The sequence below is a fragment of the Anser cygnoides genome, chromosome 2 (assembly GCF_040182565.1).
Source record: "Anser cygnoides isolate HZ-2024a breed goose chromosome 2, Taihu_goose_T2T_genome, whole genome shotgun sequence".
NCBI classification, from domain to species: Eukaryota; Metazoa; Chordata; class Aves; order Anseriformes; family Anatidae; genus Anser; species Anser cygnoides.
In genome coordinates, this window is record NC_089874.1 from 83921343 (window position 1) to 83937947 (window position 16605).

Genomic DNA, 16605 nt, shown 5'->3' on the forward strand with positions numbered 1-16605 from the left:
CTGCTGAAATACTGGAAAACGTATGGTTACTTGAACTTATGAGATTCCTATTTTTCTGTTTTTTTGTCATTGCTTCATGCTCTTTCCCTCTTCCTGTGCTTGCCTGGAACACAACTAGGAACCATCCAGGATCACTGTGGTGATCACTGGGTATTGCAAGGAATGCACGTACATGCAGAAGAATTACACAGTATAGCAAAAGCCATTTCCATAGCTGATACCCATTAGAGCCCTTTTAATTATTCCTGTTTCAGAACGGTGCATGAAAGACACTACGACATTGAAAACTACGCCATGGACAAAGGACTGAGCATCAGTTCCAAACCATGTTTGTATAAACGTGGGAAACTACCTAAATGACCAACACCTGACTGCTGTATTGAAGAGATTGGCCTGAGGGAACATAAAGCTAGGAGGGGTGGATACAAAGGGCTCCAGAACCTGAGCAGCACAGCTCTTTCCAATGCACTGCTGATTAAGGCAGCTATAAGAGTGAGGGTTTTGGGCCTTGTAGGTTTTCTCTGGTTTGCAAGCAGAGGGGTTACTATAGTCCTTGTGTGAGGCATTTAGTGCTATCAAGTGGCAGGTAAATAGACGCTGTATGAGTTGTAGTCGTTTCCACTGGGTAATCTACAAAGAGTGGAAGTAAAGGAATTGCCTTCTGTAGCGGGAAATGATCTGTTGGATGTCTGAGCCTGGCTGCTGTTTAGCTTTGGCAGTGCATAGGCTAGTTCTTGGAAACAGTAGAGTTAAAGTGGAGTGATTCTTTTTCAGTGTACTGCTGTTTAAATGTAGTTAAAGCAGAGGGTGTGGGTAAGGCAAGCTGTGATCTTATATGTAAGCCTCTGAGGGACTTAGTGCAGCAGAGGAGGAGAAAGTGTCGTGACTGTACAGTCCAAAAGGCTGAGATAAGAGGGGCAGTTAGTGATCTGGTACTGTTTTGTAAGGGCACAGAAATAGCCCTCAGACTGCTTCTCCTGTTGTCCTGGGTACTAGAACAGTTGCTTAAGCCAAACAGAAAGCCAGGCAAGTGCCAGAGGGAAAGTGTAGGTGACCAAAGGGTCCTCATGGAGTTGTTCTGTGTCTGTTGGCAGTGAACCAGGGCTTTGAGAAAGAAGAAACAGAAGACGATGGCAAATTAACAAAGCAGGGGAGGTGCATTTCTAGACCAAAGAAGGCTGAACTAGGTTTGAAAGGGCAATGATGAGAATCCACAGGTAAGTGAGTATCCTGGCTCCTGTGGAGGGGAGAATGGGGAAATGTTAGAAGGCCTGCAGAGAAACAGGACTGAGAATAACATTGTGGTGAGCTGAGCACTTGGGATATCTCTAGCCCTGAGGAAAGGGCAATAAAAAAAGAATTCAAAGTCTTAGATCACAGCCAAGGTTATGGTATAACAAGTCCCACAAAGACCTGGCAGATAGATTGTGTGACTGCTACGTCAGAATAACATCTCTTGGAAGAGAGACAGTAAAAGAGAAGGAAAGGATTGCTCTGGATGCCAAGAATACACATTCTGTCTGCAGAGTAAAATGATGAGCAGCAAGTTTATTGAATGCTTCTGGGTAGTAAAAGAAAAGACAGAAGTTTCCTGGAGGTCACATAATAGAGTGTAGGAGGTAGAGCAGAATTTTGTTTTGAGTAGCTACCAGGAAGATTTAAAAGGCAGGCCATGGAGGAATTTCAATAAAATATAATATAAGAGGACAAAATTAATCAAAAGCTTGGAATGTGCTGAGAATGCTTAACTGTGTAAGAATGTGGAGAAAGCTGTAAAAAGATGCTATTATATTTCTGGCTGTTATTGCTTGGAGAAAATGACAAAGCATCTGAAGTGCTGAGGTAATTTATGTGAAGAGGGTGACATAGTGTTTTGAAAAGGATACTGGTAGAGTACCTGACCTCTGAGGATAGGACAATAGACTTGAAAAAAGAAACCTTCAACAGAGTAGGTGGACTGTTTTGAGATCTAGTGTCTAAATCAAAGAAGGCAATGGAAGAGTTAGCTCATTTGGTCCCTACCTTTTGTGCTCATTTTCAGTTTTGAGCCTCTCCATTTCCTTCTTATGTTCCCAGTTCTGTGTACAACTGCATGATTTATCTTCTTGAGGTTTTTAGTATTTCCCATACTAATAAGGTACAAGAATTAAAGGTAAAAAAAACCTGTACAAATAACCTTCACAGATGCATTCTGTTACTTAGAAAGGGGGGGTGAAAAAAGGTAAGGCAGCATTTCCTTGTGCTTACAAGCCCACCCTGAATAATTAATTTTGCTCTGCTTCATGCTGTCAGCCCTCTAAAGTGACTTCAAAAGATCTTCCAGTCTGTCACTGCTGGTGTGCTCTGTGGGAGTGGAGAACAGGAGTATCCAGGTGTGTCCTGGTGTTATCTTAAAAGGTACCTGCAGGCTGCAGTGTTGCCTTGATTATCTGCACACCTCTACAAACACGTTGCTTGTTTTTTCTTAATGGGTGTGCCAATCCAGCAAGCAGTTCAGCAAATGGTTAAATTAAAACTAAGTAGACTAGTTACACACTTCAGTCGGTGTTTTTCAAGCTACTTGGGGGAGGAAGAGCAACGTGTTTTTTTTTTCTTGCTGGATACGATAATGTGTTTGCTACTATGATAGAGGCTTGAGAGTCACAAGGTGTGTAAAGGCTGGTGACATTTCTATTGGAAGGCAAACCCCTTTTGGCTTACATTCTTTTCCTGTGAGCATCTAAAAAATTCTTTTGATTGAAAAGGTGCTCATTTTTGTCTAGGAATGCTGGAAAAATTACATCGAATTCTCTAATGCTTTCATTTGTCAGGGTATATAGTGCCTAAAGAACAGAATGAGGGCCAAGTGTCTTCTACAGGAATAGCTCCTCCTTTAAGGGTGAATAGTGGAAAAGACTGAGCCTCCTGCTCTGTGTGGAAAATGGTTAACATGTCCAGAGATGGTTGCTGAAGAAAAAGAAAGATTGAGTATCCCAGCAAAAAGCAATTTGATGGATTAGTCTTTTGGGAAGTGGGAAGAGAAGAAAGTCCTTTTAACTGCTGGGTGGGTGTGGGTTTTTGTTCTCCTCATGATCTTTGATGGCAGTGTCACTCTGCCTGGTGAGAGTATTGCCTTTGCTGGGTCAGATTTAGAAATCACAGCATCAGAAGATGGGGCATCTTCAGAGGCCCCATGGAGGTGAGCCCTTGTGCAGGTCTTTGGTGTGCCTGGTCCAGGCATGCAGACCATAACCTCTCTGCTGCTCCCCAACAGCAAGAACCAGAGCAAAGAGAATTACAAGTGGAAATTGGATGTTTAGGCAGGACCCCTGGCTACTCAGCACCATTATGAATTATGATATCTAGAAAGCAGTTGAACAAGACAATGATTCTTCACTGAAATATTGTCCCCTATTACTGCTGTCACAATGAATTTGCCAGCTGAAAACTGGTTCCTTCTGTGAGGCTACAGATAATTTGTGTCTGGAAAGACTATGAAAGTGTATGTTGAAGTAATGTTCCTGCAGCTGTGTAACCCTTAGATGAGGCCAGGCTTAGGGTTTATTACACATATTGAGGGGATTGTGGGCTAACAGAACTTATGAAGCTGGATGGGCCAAGAATGCTCTCTCAGTCCTGAGTGACATTGTGGCTTGACTGTCAGACCTGGGGGTGCAGGTGTAGATGTGGCAACAAAATCAGGGGGTCCAGAAGCCCCACCATGGTCTGCTAGGCAGATGCATAGGTATCTACCTAGCAGGCCTGCCCCACTCAGTTGAGGTGAGACCTCTCAGAATGGGGCTATAAAATTTTCTTTTTCTGGGGTCGAACAAACCACCTGGATTCTACCAGCTTCATCAAATGTCCCTTAGGTTATTAGAAAGACAATTAAGAGGTGTCCTCTTTCCACCTTATGATATGCAAGGTTCTGTTGATTTCTGATGTATTATGAGGTGGATTTTCTCACTCTTTCCTTGTGAAAGATGTTGACTCTAGGCATATAACTGCTACAGAGCAGTGCTTCAGATGTGAGATCTTTGAATCATATCCTGCAGATTGCTCCCTGCCAAATCAATTTGAACTATTATTTCTTTTGCTGGAGTCTTGTGTTTTCCAGGTCAATTTGTAAAATTGTATATTCCACAATGCTATTTTTCTTTCTGGCCATAGCACGTCTTCTCCAGAGCCCTTAACATGTGTGAAGGAAGGAAAGAATCATCACCTGCAAGCTTACAGATGAACTGTCTCCCTAGGCTATATGCTCTTATTCAAAGGGGCTTCCTGGTGGATACAAATAGAGTTAAGAGCTGTATTTGCATGTTGCAGATGTCAACTTTCTGTTAAAGCAATACAACCAGTCATGTGTTTTGCATTTGTCTTGACATAAAAGTGCACAGGGATAGATATATTCACCTGCATCTGAACAGTTCCAGGCACAGCCTGCAGCCCCTTCTGTGACTGGTTGCATAGGTCAGTGTCTCCAGAGCTGAAATACTTAGAAAGTACCTGAACCCATATTTGGGAATCTGGATTGATGGCCAACAACTTTTTGGAAGGATGTAAAGCAAATGTTACTGCCACAAAAACAGGTGCTAGTTTTGAGTTCTCAGCTCTGGCAGGGATAAATGCCTGCTTTTATTTCCTCTACAGTCCTCTGCAGCTTGTTGTCTTGTTCCACAAAACTCTGAAAGGAAACTCTGCAACATGGAAAATACTGAATGTCTGATCCAAAGCACGCTGAAATATACAAAAATCACTATGATGGGCTTTGGATCAGGTCCTGAGTAAACTAATTCTTGGATTGTCACCTCTGGTCATAATGGCCCTTTGTTCTGCATTTTTAATGACTAATGATTGTTATAAAAGGCCTTATGTAATTTCTGGCATGGTTAGACATCATATATGAGAGGTGTATAATCTTAGAAATGCTCTAGCTAGTTTCTTGGGTTGTGTAACAAATAATTATGGAATCTTGCTGAGCCTCACTTTATTATTATACAGCTCCGGGCTCTTACCCCCAGTGGCTTTACAACCTTGTTAATATTTAAGCTATCTTGTAGCTTGGGTAAATTGTAATGACTTTTTTGTTACTGAAGCTAATATTAAACAAAAGAAGTTGTTGGGGGAAAGAGGAAAAGGTATGATGGATGTTATACTCTCCTGAAGGTGCTTTTCCTTGCTTTAATAGCTTTTGGCTGATTCACAAGTACAAATGAAATAGGAATCTCTTCCAAAGCATTCCTGCTGTGCCTCTCTGGATAAGCAGAAAGAGCCTTGCTCTTCACAGTGGATAGGGTAGTGGTAGGCATGCAAGCTTGCCCTGAAAATAATTTTGTACAAAATGTAAGTGACTTAAATGTTTTTTGGTGAATAAGACTAAAATCTAGCCAAAACCTGTTAAAATCAGGAAGTCTTCTGACTACAGAAAGTAGCCAGGCCTGCAGAAATGGCCAAAATAATTCAGCCACTCTATTATAAAAGAAGGTGGACAAGATAGCTCTTGTTCCTGCTGCCTCTGTCCAGTCCTGTTATGCCATGAAAACTTTCTCTGCTCCAATTAAAAAATTTTCCAGGTACTTAAGATATCTATGGCTGCTCTTTAGGGTCAGAAGAACAGATCTGTAGTTTAATTAATACATAATTTGTGTATAATTAGATTTGGTCTTCAACTGGGCTGGTGCTTCTGCTGCCTGCTCGGGTGGTAGACAGGGCTTCAAGAATGGTATATGCAACTACAGATGCCCCTGGTATGGATGGTGGGTTGGATGATTGCCTATAGGTTTTTCAAGCATGACTAACTTCATCTGGCTTCCACAAGCTTTTAGTCTTCAAAGGGAACTCACATGGTGTGTTGCAAGATCTATAAAATCTCATGTAGCATAAAGATGAAGGGACAGAGCCACATACCTAGTACTGGTGGCATACATAGGTCCAAGCTGATCTGCCAAAGCTGGGTGGGGTATGCCTGGATTTTTCATGTAGAGCAGCTCAAACTCTGAAGGAAAAAAAAAAGCAGCAGCAGGTGGGGCTCTGAAACAGCAATTACCACAGGAGAGAGGTTTTGATTTTTTCTAATGAAAATTAAAGGTCTGTAGTTAGTAGCAGCTGGAAAAAAAAAGCAATAGCAGCAAGTAAATGTTATTTATTGATGTCTATTAATGCATCATATGTATTTGGATTATATGGATCCATGGTATACTCAGCTCTCAAATGGTGTATGTGGTTCCAGGCCTCCCAACCCCTTGCAGTTGCCACCACTTCTGCATCTCAAAATGTTACAGTAGAGTTTCACAAATATGGTCAAGATAGGGAATGAATGTACTGTGACTCTTCAAGGGATGCCTCAGAAAGGGAATGTGATAGAGGTCTCTTGTGAGAGGAGAAAAGTGCTTAGAAAAATGGTTGCCAATTTCTCTCAGCTGACACCTGTTTATCCTGAGCTCTATTATGTGGCACATTCAGTGTGATGAAGCAGAAGATGCTTCATTACATGACAAGACTAACTGTGGAATTGAACTGCAAAAAATGTTATGGGCTCAAAGTGATGGGACATTCCTGAAGGAAAAGTTCTTCAAGGGTTAGGGAACACAAGGGTCCTATTTTGACTTAGTTATTGTAAGCTTCATGCAGGCTTAGGAAATGCTTTGGGAATGTGTTTACCTGCTGTTGTACATTCTTTAAGCTATGGAGAATAGCTGTCTCAGATGGGAGCCTGGCCTAAATAGGCCCTTGGTTTGATATAGGATAGGTTTTTAAAATTGGACATGTCTGAAGGGATTTGGGAATTGCATGGATTCCTATGAAAAGATGTATAACTCTTCTCACAATCCAGTTTGGTGTTTCCTGTAGTGTTTTCTACTAATTATAGATCTCTAAGATGGACTCACATGGGTCAGAAATAAACTTGAGCTTTAAGTAAGATGTGTGAGCTGCATGGTATACAGCGGAGCTCTCTTGGACAGAGCAGCTGGGGAAGAGGTTGCCTACCTGACATGGTGTGCTGGTGGTATCTGACAAGCTACCTGCCCTGCTTGGGTCTTTCAGCGTCATTTGTGGGTACAGGAAGAGACAGCATTGCCTCTTAGGTTCAAATGAAATCTATGGGGTCATGAACAGTGCGGTCACCTCCACCATCCTCAGTGCAGGTGCACACTGCTGTACAGAAAGGAGACTCATTCCTTCCTTTCTCATGTCAGAGGGCTGGATTCCCTCCTCTTTGTAGCCTGTGGGCCCTTCTCTGGTTGCAGAGCAAGAAACTGGATCTCTAAACCCTTTTTCATGCAAAATTTTTCATGGTACAATTCACATCAGTGAAACAGTACTTGCAGGTTTAAGTTTTTACTTTTTTTTTTGTCTATGGGCCCTATGTTCATCGTTCAGATGTGACCAAGTTTAACCTACCCTTCTCTATAATAGCATACAGCTTTTTACCAAGATAAACTACTTCAGTTATTTAAGTGAATAGGAATACATGTTTGTGCAGCCAGAAATGAAGTGCAGTCATTTTTGTCATGTTAGTGTAAATGGCAACTTGCCAAATAACTGAAACTTCTATTTGTGAAAACAATATGGATGTATTTTTCAAATCATGTGTTGAATGTCTTGATATGAACTCTATTGAAATTCTGTTTATTAAATGGCAGACCTAAAAATTATTTTTCATATTTTTCCCATATATTTTGCAGGAAGGTGGTAAATAAAACTGCTACTGAAGGGAATAAAACACATGTCAGACATTGGCATACATGCCACTGCTTTTCAAGTCTCTCTGAATAAAAACTTTTGAGTTGTTGATTTGTTGATATCTATATTTTGATACCTCAAAAACTTTTTCAGACATGAATAGTTTCAAATAGGATAGTGTCTCCTAATGGAAAGTTATCTCTTTGGCTTTGTCCTCACTATATTCTTTTTCAACAAATACTATCAAATAATTATGTACAACCTTTAGAACAGAGTAGAAAGAGCCTTATGCAAAAACGACCACCAGTCAAACTTCTCTACCAGTCCGTGCATGTAAACATCTCAGAGCTCAGGTCTGTTTCTAACCTGATATGGATGGTTATCACATATCAGTGTAACTTGAACAGTAGTTAAGTTTACATGATAGAAAATGATAACATATCTATATCAGTGGGGCAGAAGGGAACCCTCGGGGTGGTGTGCTCAGAGCTGCAGAGTGATAAGTGTTTAAACTGGAAACTTACAAACCTGTTGACTTGTGACTGTGCTGTCAGAGCTGCAGCACTACCTTCAGAGGACTCTTATTCCCTCCTTTCTCAGGCTCCTTCCAGTTGCTGCCGTAGATGACAGCTGATCGTCCCAAGAGGCAACAGTGGTTGGTAGGGCTTGGGCAAAGCTACTATGCCTTCAGACAGCCTGTGGAGAGCAGCTCTGGTAAGAGGAGAATGAATCATCACTCTAGATGTCAGGGTTGTCTGCAGAGTCTGGGCCCTCATACATGAGGGGGCAGCTTTCCTCTATTTTGGTACAGAATGAGGAGCCATTGTCCATAGCTATCTAACTACTGCCTACTGTGATCCACCCTGGTGGGTAAGAGTATGTGTTTTAAAGCTTTAGTGTTTTTTATGCCCATCTAGGACATTTGCTGCTGGGAGACCTGGTCTGGCAGATCTTTTGGCATCCAAGTGTTGCTCTTTGCTTTCACTTCCCACTAGTTTCCTTCTGTTAATGGTAAGGATGGCATTGCATGAGCTTGTGGGTGTTATTGTGTGACATCCTTGAAGTGGCAGACTTTTCCTGCCTGTCAGGGGCAGAACCTTACAGAGTTTGTGGGCTGTTAATGCACGAAAGCAGGCACACTTGTTTCTTCAACCTATTCTGTGTTACATGCCTTGGAAAAACTGGATGTGGCCTTGCTTGTGGTAAGATCAGCACCCTGAAATTGTATTGGCCCCTCACAGTTTCTTGCTATTGTGGCCTTAAATATCTTTGTAATAAACTTAAGATACAGAAAAAAAAAATTGTTACGTAAGTAAACAGCATTTTCAGCACCTTAAGATTTCAAATCTGGCTCTTACATAGGAGAACTTAAAGAAACAGTGCAGCAAAAGATGAAAACATGGAGCAATTTATCAGATTAAAATTACTTTTTTGGCTTTATGCCAAAACGAGCCTCTTGCTCAAAACAGGGTTTCATGTCAGTATTCGAGCCTTCTAATTTGAACACTCATTTGGCCTTTTAATAATGCAGGGGACAAAAAAATACCCCCATCATGACTCTGGTTGCTCAATTTGGCTGGGGTTTCCCATTAGCTTCTTTCCCAGACTATTTATAGAATAGCAATTAAGATTAATGTATAGCTGCTCACATTTAGTTCCTGGCTCTACTGGGTTTTGAGCCACTCCCAACAAGACCTGAATGACTGAGGTATTTAGTGTCCAAGAGAACTCCTGCTGAAATCAGCTGTAGCTATCATGTAGATGTGTGTACCTTTAAAAGTTTATTTTTCGGTATCATTAACTTTTTTCTGTTATGGAATGAAATTATAAGGCTGGAGCTAGATAGGCAACATACTTCCCAGTTAATATATGGAAATATAATTTCAAAATTTGTCTGTTCATGTTAATGAATAGGAAATCTTTCAAATAAATGGGAATTCATCATTGCTTGCATCTACTCCTACTAGCACTTTTTAGGGCATATGTTATTTATACAATTCAAATGTCTTATACCAGTTACGAAATGGTAAAGTACAATGATCGATTTGTGGTGTTCTTGACTTCCAGCTTTTAAGGGTCGTGTATATGGTCTGAGAAGTAATTGGTATCAGCAGAAACTGTGTGCACTGAACAAGCATGGTCCAAGATCAGTATATGCAATTTTGAGGAATGAACTAATAGAGTTCATGGATAGAGTTTATGGATATCAAGTCCTCCTTTTAGTACCATAAATATCAGCAGTGCTCCTGTGCTGTACTTTGCATAGTGCTGGCTGATTGATCTGGGCTATGGGGACAGTCTCCATTTGTAGGATGCTGCTCATAGGCCTTGCATCAGAGACAGATGGATCGTGCTTATGAGAGCAACCAACCAAAATAAATTGAGCAGTGTTCAGTCCTGTTTTGCAAGCAGTTTAATAAGAGTGAATGTGAGGGTGGGGGTACAGTTTTGTCAGACCTCATCAGGTCAGAGAGACCTATAGGCACCAGCGTGCGAAGTCAGGCTTCTTTTCCTAGTGAGGAAGAGCAGAACTGTGCTAAAGGGAAGGATCCCATGGCTCAGATTACTATCTGAGCTAGACTCGACTCTAGGTGCATGTGACTGTTCAGAAATTGCAAAACATCATTTCTAAAAGGATACTGTGACATTGTGCATGATATCATAAGGAGTCTGTCTTTTGATTTGTGTCCTCTATATTACAACAAATTACGGTAAAGTAATGACTGCATGTATTACTAATATAACTAGCTACCAGAAGTATCCCAAATGAAAAAAGTACAGCTTAATTTGTAACAGGTTTCTATATATACAGGTATTAAGCTGGCAGAAAAAAAAAGACTTTAGCTAGTTTTCCTATGTACCTGCATATCTAGAACCCTACAATCTAAATGCTGAAACATCTTTTCATTTTTTCCTCACTTGAAATAAACCACCTGAGTTGAGGTTGAGTCAGGGCCCTGAAAACATTTTTTAGTTGCACAAGGTTGATTCCTTCTCACAACTTGTTATTGGATGATGCAGGAATCCTATAGAAAGACAAATAGTTTGATCCTGTAATTTAAGCAGCATGTTTTAGTGGCATATGTACATAAAATATGGATGTTTGAGCACAATAGTCCTATTTTTATTTTTGAATAATTAAGTTTAAGGTGTGTGTCCTGGTTTTGGCTGGGATAGAGTTAATTTTCCTCCTAGTAGCTGGTAGGGTACTGTGTTTTGGATTTAAGATGAGAATACTGCTGATAAAACATTGTTTTAATTGTTGCAGAGCAGTGCTTACACTAAATGAAGGACTATTCAGCTTCTCACACTGCCCTGCCAGGAGGAGGCTGGGGCTGCACAAGAAGCCGGGTGGGGACACAGCCAGAACAGCTGACTCAGAATGTACCATATGAAGTGCTCAGTTAAAAAAAAAAAAAAAAAAAAAAATGGGGGAATTTGTTGTTGGTCTTGGGGGCTGTTGTGGTGAGCAATTGTTTTGTGCAGCACCTGAATATTTTTCCCCGTTTTTCCTTATTAAACTGTCTTGATATCAACTGATGAGTTCTTGCACTTTTATCACTTTTAATTCTCTCCCCCATCCTGCTGGGAGGAGAGGGAATGAACAGGTGGCTGTGTGGTACTTACTTGCCTGCATATTAAACTGCAGAGATTTTTTTTTAATGCAGCACTATGTGAAACTATTTTAGTTACCAATTGTTGATACCACACTGACTTGAAAATGAAAGGTCGTATGTTGTACCTCAGAATTAGACAAGCTTCAGAATCTGTTAATTGGTGCAAGCACTACCCCTAGAACTATTTATCCTATTCCCTTCTCTGCTAGACCAGCTTATTTGTCCAACTAACAGGCTCTTGACACTGTTCCAGTGTCTCACAAAACACTGTCAACTGATTGATTTCTAGCTGCTTCAGAAAGTTTTCCAGTCTGAGGAGTCATCTCCACCCTGTAGGAAAACCCAGCATAATTCCCCAAAGTTTAAATCAAACTATGCAAATAGCTGTCTTTCACTTCTTATGCAAGTTACAGGACTTTTTGGTCTTGAGGGGAATTATGTACAGCTTGTATCTAATTTCAATGGTACTGATGAAAGCATTGATTAGAAGTAATTTGGGTAGCCTTACTGTTCCTTGCTCTGGTTGTCTGGCTAGAGAAAAAGAAATAAGATAACATGCTGAGCTTGTCAAGTCAACTGGTCAGATTTCAACCTGTTGTCTGTGGGGACAGAAATGATAACATGGAGGTAATTCTCCCTTGTAGTCGGTCACTGGGAGCAGTATGAGGTGGGGGAAACTTTTACAGCAAAGGGGAAAACCAATCTATGATTTTCCTTTTGAATAGGAAAGTTCAAACCTGATTGCTCTGGTGTAGCTCTGACAATTGTTTGACTTTCTTGTATGTACAAGACCCAGAGGTTGCCCATGATTTCCTGGGGACTGGCACTCATAGAGACATACGCTTATTTTGGTTTGGCTGAAGTGTCTGCAGAGACTTTGTCTCAGCCCGGGTGTGCTAGCTAGGTTAGGAGCTCTGACCCAGAAGTTCATATGTTTGTCTTTTCTTCCCCATTCAGAGGTGGTGTCTGCAAGACTTGGGCAAGTTGTCTTAGCAAAGGATGTTGGCATCAAGAGTCTAGTGCCTATATATGACAAGTTCAGTCTTTCTGTGCTTTGTGTTTTGTAGACTAGACCCAAGGGATAAAGCGCTTTTGCTTCCTCAAGAATGGCCTTGGAAAAGGACAAGATAAGGGAGCAGAGGGAGGCAAAAGGGAAGGATGTTCCTCTGAACAAGACTGAAATACTACACTGAAGATTTTTTTAAGTTGTTACTACTGATATGGTTGGGTAATTGGAGTCTGTGTACTCTGTCCTGTGTTAGTCTGGCTGCTTGGGAAGATAACTTTTGTCCTTCTTTAACCTGCTGTTTCTGGAACTGGGGGGCGTGGGAAGAACCTGACATAACTCCAGGTATTATGACACAGAAAGCTATGCCTTTGCTGTGTCTTCTGATTAGTCAGAAAGAGATGATACTACAGAGAAGTTCAGAGAAAAACAGAAATGACTAGGGGGCTTCCTGGACTGACTTATGAGGAAAAGGCAAGAAAGCTGCTGTGCATCTGTACAGTTCTGCTAAGTGATTAATGGGGAATGTGATGATAACATACAACTAATTGAGGCTTGTATATGCCAAAGAGAGGAATTAGTTCTGTGTTGTGCGAGGAGGATGAGTAATGAACACATGCTACTGTCCTGAAGATGGCTGTATGATGTACCCAGAGCAACAGGAATTGTTTGGTGAAAGAGAACTGCATGATATACTTGGTTTAGGAATACCAAATAGTACTAAAAATCTGTTATTACAAGGTGATGCAAATTAACTTTTCTCACAAAAAAAACATTTCATCCCCTCATAGCTTCAGATACTGGATAATGTCTTGCTCTCAAGTTATTAAAAATAAACTGGAAGAAAGTGAATCAGGTAATTCTAGAAGCCTATCATGCCTTTATTTTCATAGATTCCTGTTAGAAATCTAGAGAAAATATTTTCTTTAGGAAGAGAACACAATTTTTAACAGCAAATGTTGTGGAAGGAATTGAAATAAACACTTGGTTGTATGTCTGTTTTGAAAGGCTGTAGGTAACTTCTGATATCTTACAAAAAAAAAATCTTTTCAAAGCCTTGAAGTAAGACTGTTGCAACTTCTGTTTAAAGTATGGAAGTTAATCTGGCTAGTTGTAACAGCTACTGACAAAAATACAAGGTTAGGAGATCAGATTCCTGGGTTTCTGCTGAAATTTTAAGATCTCTAATTCAACTTGGGAAAACTCTGTAAAATGAATTTCACAGAAGTCTTGCTTAAGAAATTTCTATCCAGTGCAGTAGCCTGGGATACTTCGTGGAGTTGCAGAATACCTGTAGTTAAGCACAGCTTGGCTCTGGCATGATATTGATTAACATTGCTTCTCCACAGCAGACTAAACCCTTTAGTAGTAGTAAGGGTAACAAGCAAAACGCTATGTAGGAATGGTTACAAGTTGTTTATCAGATGCTGTTGGGGGATTACTCCAATGGCAAAGCATTGCCTTTAACTGTAGTTCAAACAAAGCTAAAATAAACCTACTGGACCCTAAACCAGCTAAATTATACTTGTAAAAAAGATAATGAACCCTTACTTACTGCTTATAAATGTACTCAGTAAATAGCCATGATCAGGAAACAACTAGAGTGGAATTTGGAAAATGAGGTGTCAACCTATTTTTCTTTTTGTGTACCTTTTGTATCTAATGCTTCTTGATTCATTTCTATCTAATAGTGCCACGTACTCTCTTCAAGACATCCTACTCAAGAGGAGAATTTTACTGTTCCAGCTTGAATATTCTCTGCTCTGCTATTAAGGAGAGGAAAGAACCCACAGAAGCATTGCTTTTCCTCATAGCAAAGGAGGTTATTAGTATGCCATCCTGCTTGAAAGAGCTCAGAAATTTTGAAACATGTCATAACAAAGAAAACAATACCATGGTGCAAGAGCACAAATATTATGACAGTGTGTACTCTCAGTCCTTCCTTATACACACCCCCTCTGGCTCTGGAAAAGAGGACAAAGGCCTAGTCCATCCAGATGTATGGAGGTTAAACTTCCTGAAGGCAATAACAATGTTTAGCTCCTATGCAAGGCTGGAGACTATGTAAATTACTAGTTTTTGAAACTGGCAATCTATATAACTTTACTAATGATGCATTAATATTGGCTTGAATGTCTAGGAAAGGCCAGGCTCTCACTAGTCCTCTGACTGATTTTATGACAGGATATTTGGTCTTCATAGATGTCTTTTCTGAAGCTGGTTTCAAGACTTCTGAGAGTGTCCATGATGTCAGGACAGTTTATTCAAGAAGAAAATGTTTCCTCTCCAGAACATAAATGAAAGATGGAGCCATATTCACCCCATTATTAAAGAGCTATTGCAGTACTCAGCAAAGTTGCAACAGGATACAATCACCCTTGCCAAAATCACAGCTGTAGCGTGTTGAATTTGGCTGGAGGTGGATTTCACCTTTGGTTTTATGTCTACTTCAGACTTAAAAGGCAAAAAGCCTGGCACAATAAATGAACTCTCTTGTCTGTTATTAAAAGAAACACCTTCCCCAGCTCCATGAAGAATTGTGCAAAATCTGGGCTTTGGTTGAGAAGCTCTACCCTTCCGTATGGGGCTGTGGACATTCTCCTTGCTTTTGTGTGGGAAGTTTTACCTTGGACTTCTTATGTTGTGGTGTGAATGATGGGGGACCTGTAAATTCAGGTCTTTTCTGTTTCTAAAACTTCATTGTTAAGGGTCTTCTGTGCCTGATGCACCCTGCCACTAGGAAACCCCATTTGGAAAAAGTTTGGGTCAGAAGAACTGGACAGGATCCTGAAGCAAATTGATGTCCATCTTCTGTCACTCCACTCAGTAACCAGCATGAAATTAAGCTGGTATCAAGGCTGCACTTCTGCTTAGAGGCTATCACCAGAGGTCTGTATTGAACTGAGTCTTGTAGCTAGTGCTGCTGTGCTGAGATGGCTCTTGAATAAAGTGGCTGCTTTGAATGGACTTCTTCCTGAATAAGGATTAGGGATACTAACGGGCATTTTATCCCATTTTATGGGTCATTGGGTGTAAAGGCGAAAGCAAGTTTCAGGCTTCATCAGATGTAGCTGGTGAATGGGGTTAGATAATCTGATAGGAAAACAACACAAAAGGCTGCTCGACTGACATCTCCCAAGTAAGGTAAAGGAATAAAACTTTTGGCCTCCACCACAAAAGAGATTGTAAAGTGTATTATTGTATCTCCCTGCTGTGTGGGTTCTATGCAATATATATGAGCAGTTATTCACAGATCACTTTTGCAAGATTTTTTTAAATGAGTTTGTGTTTGGCATCTGTTAATTCTTGAAGTGCATGAAGTTCTTAAATCTTTCCTTTGTAATTGGGTTTAATCCATGAAGGAGGAAATTATGCAGTTCTACTGCTCAGTAGGTTAAAATTCTAGGAGATTTAAGAAAGTAGTTAGGACCAACATTATTCAAGTAACTGGTTTTAACAACTATGTAGTTCAGGGTTTCAAGAGGAGGGGGAAACTCCCTGAAATGTTTGTTGAAAATGTTTTGGCTGTCAGGTATCACTTTTTTCCTCTTTAAAACACAGTAAGGCATTCAGGAACTGTGAGAGATGAACTTGTGAAACAAAGTCTCAAACATAATATATTTATTTGGTAATACAGATCTCTTTTAAAAAAATTCATTTAAAACCAGGACTCGGTCTGGACTGGAATACACAGGCAGTTCTGCTCGGGCTGGGGCTTCCACTGAGGGTGCGCATAGACTGGGGAGTTTGGAGCTGTCAGCATGGTTTTTTTGCAGAGCCTCTCATACACAGATGAAACTTTTATGCTCCATCCTTCTTCCAGCGGGGTTTTCTGTGCCACTGACACCAGCTGTGCCTGTGCAGTGTGCAAAATCCTCTCCTGTATCCCAGACTGTACCCACCCAACCAGGTCTCATACGCTGGGTGATGTAGACCTTCATGGGGCTGGAAGAACATAGCATAGAAGTATTGGTTTACTGCTGACATGTCAAATATCAAAAGGAGAAAGGCTTTTTCTCTGTTCTGTCATCCTGATTTATTAGACGTTAAGAAAGACAAAGTGCCCAGACATACAAACCTCGCTGTTTTGGAAAGGTCTGCGAAATGGTTAATTTGCTTGTTCCACACAAAAATGTAAAGTGTCGGTTCTCTGATTACCTGCTGCTGGAAAGTGTTTGGACAGGTGCTGCGTTTCACCAGCCGTCTGTCACAGCTGACAGCACGGATTTATGGCCAGGCACCAGCCCAGGCCTCCTCCGCTCCGCTCCGGCCGGGGGTCCCGGCAGTGGGGCGCCCCCGAGGGCTGCGGGACCGGACAGG

The 16605-nt window shown here is 40.9% G+C and overlaps 1 long non-coding RNA gene across 2 annotated transcripts; it reads left to right on the top strand.

Moving 5' to 3' along the window:
• Nucleotides 1–452: 452 nt before the first annotated feature.
• LOC106043842 (uncharacterized) lies at nt 453–11520 on the top strand. Of its 2 annotated transcripts, XR_001211913.3 has the most exons (5): nt 453–586; nt 1095–1217; nt 8263–8376; nt 8580–8673; nt 10931–11520. It is a non-coding gene; the product is annotated as an uncharacterized lncRNA (long non-coding RNA). The 2 variants fall into 2 exon arrangements; XR_001211914.3 differs by lacking the exon at nt 8580–8673.
• Nucleotides 11521–16605: the final 5085 nt, after the last annotated feature.